Genomic DNA, 9,244 nt, shown 5'->3' with positions numbered 1-9,244 from the left:
TCAGAGATGGAAGATGCTGACGATGCCTCAGTATACCAGTAGATAGCAGCTGTGGTTTGCTGAAGGATGCCCAGAACCAAACCAGAGAAGGGTGGACCTGCATTACCACTATTTGTCCACCAACCAGATCTGAAATATCATGGCTGGCATGTACACATAAGGAACTATCTGGCATTGAAATTGGGACTCAAAAGAACTGTTGACCCAGAAAGGAACTCACTACAGACTGATTCATTTGCCTCTCAGCATAACCATTATGGCTGATTGCAGTTTAGGTTCTTACAATGGTATTTCTTGGATCACATGATCTCACACATCTAGAGGAAATAATGAACAACATAAACAGACCCAGAGAAAGAGAACCAGTGATCAGACTCTCAAACCTCAGAGGGAAAGTAAGGGTGGATGGGGGTAAGGGGAAGAGATCAACCAAAGGACTTGTGTGCATACACATATGGGCCTAGCCAGTGGCCATGGACAATGTTGGATGGGGTTGGGGGCACATCTAAGAAGGGGTTTGGGATGGGAATGGGGGAATAAGGACAATTATGTGAGACCATAATCAATTAAAAAAATTTAAAAAATAATTATAATTTGTAAATGGATAAATGATATAAAAAGTTATAATTCATGACACCATTAACATATGCTGTGGGAACAGAAAAAGAAGAGTATAATGTATTTGCATTATCAGCTTAAAGAGACTGTTAAAACAAAAATATATTTTATACAACCTCATCCTAACCACAAAAAAACAACAATAAAAAAATCATAAAGGAATGAAAGCATGTAATTAAAATATCAATTTAAAAAGGGAAGACAATAAGAAAGGATGAATAAAAGAGCTACAAGTAAGAAAATGTTAACAGAATGAAAATAGTAAGTTCTCCCCTACAGATATTCACTTAAAAATAAATGAATTCAGGGGCCTGAACCCTCACCCCTTCAGAGGGAGATCTCCTCCCACCATGGCTGCTTTGCTTCCCACGCCCAACTCAGATCGGGACAAAAGTAACAGAGAATTGGCCAACAGCAGCTGCCCTATATCTAAATCTAGCCTAGCACCAGGAATGTTCAGGGCCTACTCAATAATGTAAATAACCCTTTCCACTAATATTTACATGGTAAACTAAGTTTGTTGGTAGAGTATTACATTTGATAGTAAAATAGTAATCAAGTTTTCAGATTACCGTATTTTCCGGTGTATAAGACGACCCCTTAATTTTACAGTTAAAACATAGGTTTTGGCCTATATTCGCTGTATAAGACTACCCCCCACTTCCGAGGAAACACCAGTTCTTTTTTTAATTAAAATTTTAATGAATGACATTTTTCGAACATACCGTAATATACAGTACATTGATATGATAAATGGAAGGTCTCTTCACAAATGGCAATGCCATGAACTTGACCGAGAAACAAGAAATCCAAAAGAGAACATTTACAATGATGGCATCATCTGGAAAGAAAATTACATGAAGAACTTGCAGAAAACGCTTGTTTGTGACTGACTGGGATGATAAGAGGTTTTTCTAGGCAGAGGAGCATTGTGAGCTCGTTTAGCGGCATATCGAGATGTTTTTTGGGGTATACTCGGCGTATAAGATGACCCACGATTTTTGGTTGACCTTTTTTCGTTTCAAAAGTCGTCTTATATGCCGGAAAATATGGTAATTTAAATGGGCTAATTGAAATAAGTTAATATTCAAGAAAATTTAATTGTATTGGACAAAAAGCTGTCCCTAAAGTAGTAACTAAATTTTTTATTGGTAGTTCATCTTATGGTAAAATTGCTGAACATGCAATGAGCCAAATCATATTTTTGTGCAAAAAAATTAAAATTTAAAGTTTTCAAGATTGCATTATAAAATTTATAAAAACCTCCATTAATCAAAAAAGGGGGGCAGATAGTAGGGTAATATCATGTAAGGAAAAATATCCTATAAATAAATTACATCTAGAAAATTTTTACTTTACAAAATTAATTTTCATTTGTAATTCTAATAGCAAGACACCAATGAAAAACACACATTTTGTCTAAATAAGACAAAGGAAAATTGTTTGGGTAAAAATAAAAAGGATCCCAAATCAATTATATAGAAAAGATTCCTTTATCAATTTTGGTCGAGAATATGTTTGTATATTTTCAGAAAACAACTCCAAGACCATATGGATTCCTGCAACAGAGAGGAATTGACAGGTCTGCTCCAACCATGAAGACAAGAGGAGAAACAGTCCAGAGATGAAAGACGCTGACGACGCCTTGCCATGCTGGCAGTCAGCAGCTATGTGTAGCTGCAGGTTGCCTAGGACCAAACCAGAGAGGGTCAGACCTGCATTGCCACCATGTGCCCACCATCCAGATATCATTGCTGACATGTACACATAAGGAATTGTTTGACATTGAATTGGGGACTCAGAACTGTTGGACATTGAAATTGGGATTCAAACATTTTTTGTTATTATATGCTTATTTCTAGTCTGCAGAGGCAAGATTTTTTTAAAGGAAAGAAATGGGTTAAAAATAGATACAGGGGCAAAGAAGCATTGAACAGACTGCCAAACTACAGTGGGAAGGCAGGGAAGGTTGGGAGAGAGGGGCGGGGGGGCTGTAAGAGATCAACCGAAGGACTTGTACACACGCAAATAAGCTTAACCAATGGATACATGACACTGGGGTATTGGGGGGCAGGTGAGGTTAGGGCTTAGGGGAGACCTGGGGGAGGTCAATGGGGGGAAAAAAGGAGACATATATACCACTATTTCAAATACTTCAAATGATAATAAATAAATAAATAAATAAATAACTTTAAATCCCCAATCAAATGACATAAAATGGTTTAATGGATTGAAATGAAATCAAAATCCTATATATATTGTTTACAGGGGACTGACTCAATTTAGATTTAAGGACTTATACAGGCTGAAAGTGAAAGGATGGAAAATAATATTTCATGCAAATGGTAAATGAAACAGAACACATTGATCCTACTTACTAGTATACCAGACAAAAATAGTCTTTAAATAAAAACTGTCACAAGAGACCAAGTACTACATTATACAATGGGATAGAATGGTCAAATTACAAGGAACATATAAAACTTACAAATATATATATGCAACTAACTTCAGAGTATCTAATTATATGAAGCAAACATCAATAGACTAAAGAAATAATTAGAAATAATAACACATATATTTCAATACCCTTCTTTTAATAATGGATAGAACACTATAGACTTCAAAGTGAAGACCATAACAAGAGATAAGAAAGGCCACTTCATAATACTAAAAGGATCAATTCAAAAGAGGATCTAACTCTGATAATTATATAAGCACTCAATATAGGAGCACCCAATTACATAAAAGAACTTCTGGAAGATATCAAGGGAGAGATTGACAGAATACAGTCATGGTGGGGGACATTAATACCTCATTAACACCACTGGATTAATCCTCTAAACAAAAAATCAGCAAAGAAACATCATTCCTAAATGACTTACTATATCAGATGGACTTAATTGACATATTCAGAACATTTCACCCCAAAGCTACAGAATATACATTCTTCTCAAGTACACATGGGACATTTTTTAAGACAAACCACATATTGGGACACAGGCAAAGTTTTTTCAAATTCAAGAAGACAGAAATCATATCAAGCATATTCTCAGACCACATTGGCTAGAAATTAGAAATCAACTAAAATAAAAAAAATGAAAAAAAAGTCAAACAATTGGAGGCTAAATAATTGGGTTATCAAAGAGATCAAAGAAGAAATAAAAATCATCCTGGTAACAAATGACAATGAAAACACAATAATCCAAAATCTATGGGACATAGTGAAAACAGTCTTGAGAGTATAGTCCACAGTTCTACAGGCTTACTTTAAAAAAAAACAACAAAAAACAAAAAAAAAAAACTCAAAGAATTAGAAAGAGAGAAACAAGAAAACCTAGAGTAAGCAAAAGGAAGGAAATGATTAAGATAAGAAGAAAAAAAAAAAAAGATCAACAAAAAACAAAACCAAGAGCTGGTCCTTTGAAAGGATAAACAAGATTGATGAACCTCTAGGAAAGCTCATCAAGAAACAAAGTAAGAAGACTTAAATAAACAAAATCAGAAATAAAAGAGATGAAGTAACATAGAAATATAAAGGGTAATGAAAGCATAATATGAATAATATTATTCCAACAAACTGGACAACCTAGATGAAATGGATAGATTCTTAGAAAAATACAAGCTTCCAAAACTCAATCAGGAAGAATAAAAAACCTGAATATGCCTATAACTACTGAAGACATTGAAGCTGTAATCAAAAATCTTACAGCAAACAAAAGCCCTGGACCAGATGGCATTACAGAGGAGTTCTACCAAGCATTCAAAGAAGAACTAAAACCTATCACCCTCAGACTATTCCAAAAAATTCAAGAGGAAGGCACATTTTCAAACTCTTTCTTATGAAGCCAGCATTACCCTAATTCAAAAACCAGATAATGACATCACAAAGAAAGAGAACTACAGAACAATATCTTTGATGAACACAGATGCTAAAATCCCCAACAAAATTCTAGCAAATCGGCTCCAGCACTACATTAGAAAGATCATATACCATGACCAAGTGGAATTTATTTCTGGGATGCACAGATGGTACAATATCCCCAAATCAATAAACATGATATATCACATAAACAAATTGAGAGACGAAAATAACAATCATATCAATGAATACAGAAAAACAGGGTTCGAAAAAATCCATCATGCTTTCTTGATAAAAACTCTCAGCAAAGTGAGACTAGATGGATCATACTCAACATAATAAAAGCCTTATATGACAAACCTACAGCGAACATCATACTCAATGGGCAATATCTAAAAACATTTACCCTAAGACAGGAACAAGACAGGGATGCCCACTTTCACAACTCCAATTCGATATAGAAATCAAAGGACAAGAAATATAAGGCATCCAAACAGAAAAAGAAGTAAAACTGTCCTTATTCGCAGATGACATGATACTATACATAGAAAACCAGAAGAACTCCATAAAAAAACTACTAGACTTACTAGTAATAAGTGAATTTGGCCATGTAGCAGGATACAAAATTAACAACCAAAAATTTATGGTTTTGTTTTATTGTCTAAAGGTTTGCATGTGCTCCTTTTTCCACAATTGACCCCCCCAACCATTCTCACCCCAGGCAAGACCCCACTGCCCCAGTGTCTGTGTCCATTGGTTATGCTAATATGCCTGCATACAAGTACTTTGGTTGCTCTCTAACCTCGTCTCCCCTATCTTTTGTCTCTAGATTGATCTATTCTTGTTCATCAAATTATGTTGATCATTATATCCCAAATTTGAGTGAGAGATCATGTGATATTTAACTTTCTCTGACTGGCTTATTTCTCTTAGCATAATATTCTCCAGTTCCATCCATGTTGTTGCAAATAGTAAAAGTTCCTCCATTTTTTATAGCGGCATAGTATTCCATTGTGTACATGTACCATAGTTTTTTAATCAACTCATCTGCTGATGGGTGCTTAGGCTGTTTCCAAATCTTAGCTACTGTAAATTGTGCTGCTATGAACATAAGGGGATATATATCCTTTCAGATTGGTGTTTCTGGTTTCTTGGGATATAGAAGTGAGATTACTGGGTCAAATGGGAGTTTCATTTTTAACTTTGAGGAAACGCCATACTGTCTTCCACAGTAGCTGCACCAGTATGCATTCCCACCAGCAGTGCATGAGGGTTCCTTTTTCTCCACATCCTCTCCAACACTTGTTTTTTTGTTGACTTGTTGATGATAGCCATCCTGACAGGTATGAGATGGTATCTCATTATTATTTTGATTTGCATCTCTCAGGTGATTAGTGACTTTGAGCATATTTTCATATGTTTCTCAGACTTCTGTATCTCCTCTTTCGAAAAGTGTCTATTTACATCCTTTAGCCATTTTTTTTTATTGGATTGCTCATCTTCCTTTTGTTAAGTTGTATGAGTACTCTATAAATGTTGGAGATTAAGCCTTTATAAGAAATACCATTAGGAAATATGTTCTCCCGAGCAGTGGGCTTTCTTGTTGTTTTGTTGATGGTTCCTTTTGCTGTGCAGAAGCTTTTAATTTTGATGTAGTCATTTAGTTTCCATTGCCTTAGGACCTGTGTCTATAAAGATATTGCTGCAACATATGTCTGCTAATTTGCTGCCTATTGACTCTTGATTTTTTTTTTTTATGGTTTCCCGTCTAACATTCAAGTCCTTTAGCCGTTTTGAGTTTGTTTTGTGTATGGTGTAAGTTGGTGATCTATTTTCATTTTTTTTGTATCTATCTGTCCAAATTTCCCAGCACCATTTATTAATGAGTCTGCTTTGACTCCATTTTATGCTCTTGCCTCCTTTGTCAAATATTAATTGAGCATAGATGAAATAAAAAGCATCATGGTACCAAATGACAATGTAAATACAACAATCCAAAATCAATGGGACACCATGAAAGCAGTCTTATGATGGAAGTTCATAGCTCTACAAGCCTATCTAAAAAAAACAAGAAACAATAGTAATAAATTATCTAACCCTACAGCTCAAAGAGTTAGAAAGAGTAATCCCAGTTATAAATTTTTCTCCCTTTCTTCTGTGGATAAGCTGGAACAGATCTCTGAATGCACTGATACTGAAGATGTGTGCATCATGGAAAGATTGTTCTCAAGCCGCTTGGTGGCCATTGTCAGCCTTAAAGCTCCTTGGCAGCTAACAGTTTGCTACTTTAAGAAGGAACTGAGATCTACAAGTATAGCTACTCCAACACCATCCTGGCTGTGAAGCTGAACAGGCAGAGGCTCATCATGTGCCTGGAGGAATCTCTGTACATCCACTATATTTGAACATGAAGGTGCTGCACACCATCCAGGAGACACCCAAACTCACAGACCTTTGCACAACAATGACAACTGCTACCTGAACTACCCTGGCAGTGCCACCATCAGAGAGGTGGGGGTCTTCTACACCATTAACTTGAGAGCTGCCAACATGATCCCTGCTCATGATAGTCCTTTAGTAGCGCTGGCTTTCAATACCATTGCTTCCAAGAAGGGGACCGTGATTAGGGTGTTTTACATTCCAGAGGGACAGAAGCTATTTGAGTTCTAGAGAGGAGTTGAGAGGTGTGTGAGCATCTGCTCGCTGGCCTTCAGCATGGATGGCATGTTCCTTTCCACTTCCAGCAACACAGAGACTGTGCACATCTTCAACCCTGAGACTGTGAAGGAAAAGCCATAGGAAGAGCCCACAACCTGGACTGCCTACTTCGGGAAGGTGCTCCAAGCCTACACCAGCTACCTGCCCTCCCAGGTCACAGAGATGTTCAACCAGGGCAGGGCCTTCGCCACGATCTGCCTGCCATTCTGCAGCCACAAGAACATCTGCTCCCTGACCACAATTCAGAAGATCTCCCAACTGCTGGTGGGAGCATCTGATGAGTACTTGTACATGTACAACCTGGACCTCCGGGAGAGCTGCAAGTGCCCTCAGGAAGCAGCACAAGTTGGATGGCAGCATGGAGACAACCAGTTATATCTTAGACTCTGCCTCTCATGACTGCCCCTTGGTAAATCAGACCTACAGCACAGCTGCATCTCCTGCATCTCCCACGAGACTGGCCTGCACAGACCAGTGGGGGACTGTGGGTGGCGCCTGAAGGAGGAAGCCAGTGCCCTGAGCCTGGAGGAAGACAGTGAGCATCCTCCCTAGATTCTCCAGACGAAATGAACTTGAGCTGTGAACTCTGATCCCACAGCAGAGAACACTGGCAGACAAAGGACTTTGTGTTATGCTGCTATGAACTTTGGTCTGAGTTGGGGGAGAGAATGGCAGAGACTTAAAAAGAGAAAAAACATTGTAATTGTAGTCTCTTTCCCTACTGAGAAATACATGGTTTTCACTTCAGTGGCTTTTAATCTACTATGAATTTAGCATTTTGTTTGTTTTCTCTTTTTACCAAAATTAACTGGTGAAGCCCTTGAAAGCTCCTTGCTTTGTTTGCATGTATTCATGTGCCAAGCCAACACAGGGCAGCCAGGATCCACTGGCTACCAGCAGCTGTGTGGTTTCTCATCTGTGTACATGGGGTGTGCAGTGCAGAGCAGTTCTGCTAGTCCAGCTGGTTCTGCTTGACCAGGTCCCAAGCCCTGGGCAGGGTGGCAGGGGTCCTCCCACAGCTCCTCCTGGATCATATCCTTCTCTTTATTTTGTTAATTTTTTTTTTTCTTAATTGGAAAATAAAAGAGAATAGATGCAGATACAAGGTGTAGGGGAGGGGGGAGATAAAAGGACTTGTATGCATACATATAAGCATAACCAGTGGACACAGACAATGGGGGTGGTGGTGTCTGCCCTTTAGGGTGGGAGTGGGGCAGTCAATCAGGGGAAAAAGAGACATATGTAATACTTTAAACAATAAAAAATAAAAATAAAAATAAATAATGGATAGAATATCCAGACAAAGTATCAACAAGGAAAAAGAAGACTTGAACAACACTACAGCCCAGATGGATATAACAGACATACACAGAACATTTTCCAGAACATCAGCAAAAGACACATCCTTTTTTAAACACATGCAGAACACTCTCTAGGATAAATTACATGTTAGATCACAAAACAAGTCTTAAAAATTTTATGAAGACTGAAATCATACCAACAATTTTTTAAGACCGATAAACCCTCCTTTTCCCCAACTGGTGAGTGGAGGAAACTAACCTGCAGCCCAGAAATACCTGACTGCCTAACCATGTACCTTATATGGACTACACATTGAACCACCAATCAGCCCCTGCCAAATACCTTAAGCCCTTCTCCCTAAGTAACTGAGTGCTTAACTATGTACCTTATATGGACCATACATTAAACCACCAATCAGTGTGCACCAAGTACCCTAAGTGCCCATTCCTTCCCATTCTCCCCCACCCCCAAAAGGAGTGCTCACCTCTGCACAGATTACTGGACTCCCCTTCTGAGAAAGGCCTTTCTCCTAATAAAGCCTTTAATACCTGGTTTTCAGCTCCTGACTGATCTTTCATTCTGGTGCCAAAACCTGGGAGGGGCAAACAAGACCTTATCCCGAGTATTTCAACGAAGCAGTGGACAGTGGAAACTCGACCCAGACTAACTTCCTGACTTTGCCCAGTGGTGCATTCCTGGGTTGATTGGCCTGTCCCAGTCCCCTCTTGAACCCAACCAAACCAG

The 9,244-nt window shown here is 38.3% G+C and overlaps 1 pseudogene; it reads left to right on the top strand.

Annotated features, from left to right (window-relative positions):
* Positions 1-968: 968 nt before the first annotated feature.
* On the top strand, positions 969-7,768 carry LOC118710545 (annotated as a pseudogene).
* Positions 7,769-9,244: the final 1,476 nt, after the last annotated feature.

Source organism: Pipistrellus kuhlii, unplaced genomic scaffold (genome assembly GCF_014108245.1).
Source record: "Pipistrellus kuhlii isolate mPipKuh1 unplaced genomic scaffold, mPipKuh1.p scaffold_m20_p_76, whole genome shotgun sequence".
Lineage (NCBI taxonomy): Eukaryota > Metazoa > Chordata > Mammalia > Chiroptera > Vespertilionidae > Pipistrellus > Pipistrellus kuhlii.
The sequence above is the reverse complement of the archived record's forward strand: the minus strand, read 5'-3'. Positions and strand labels throughout refer to the sequence as shown.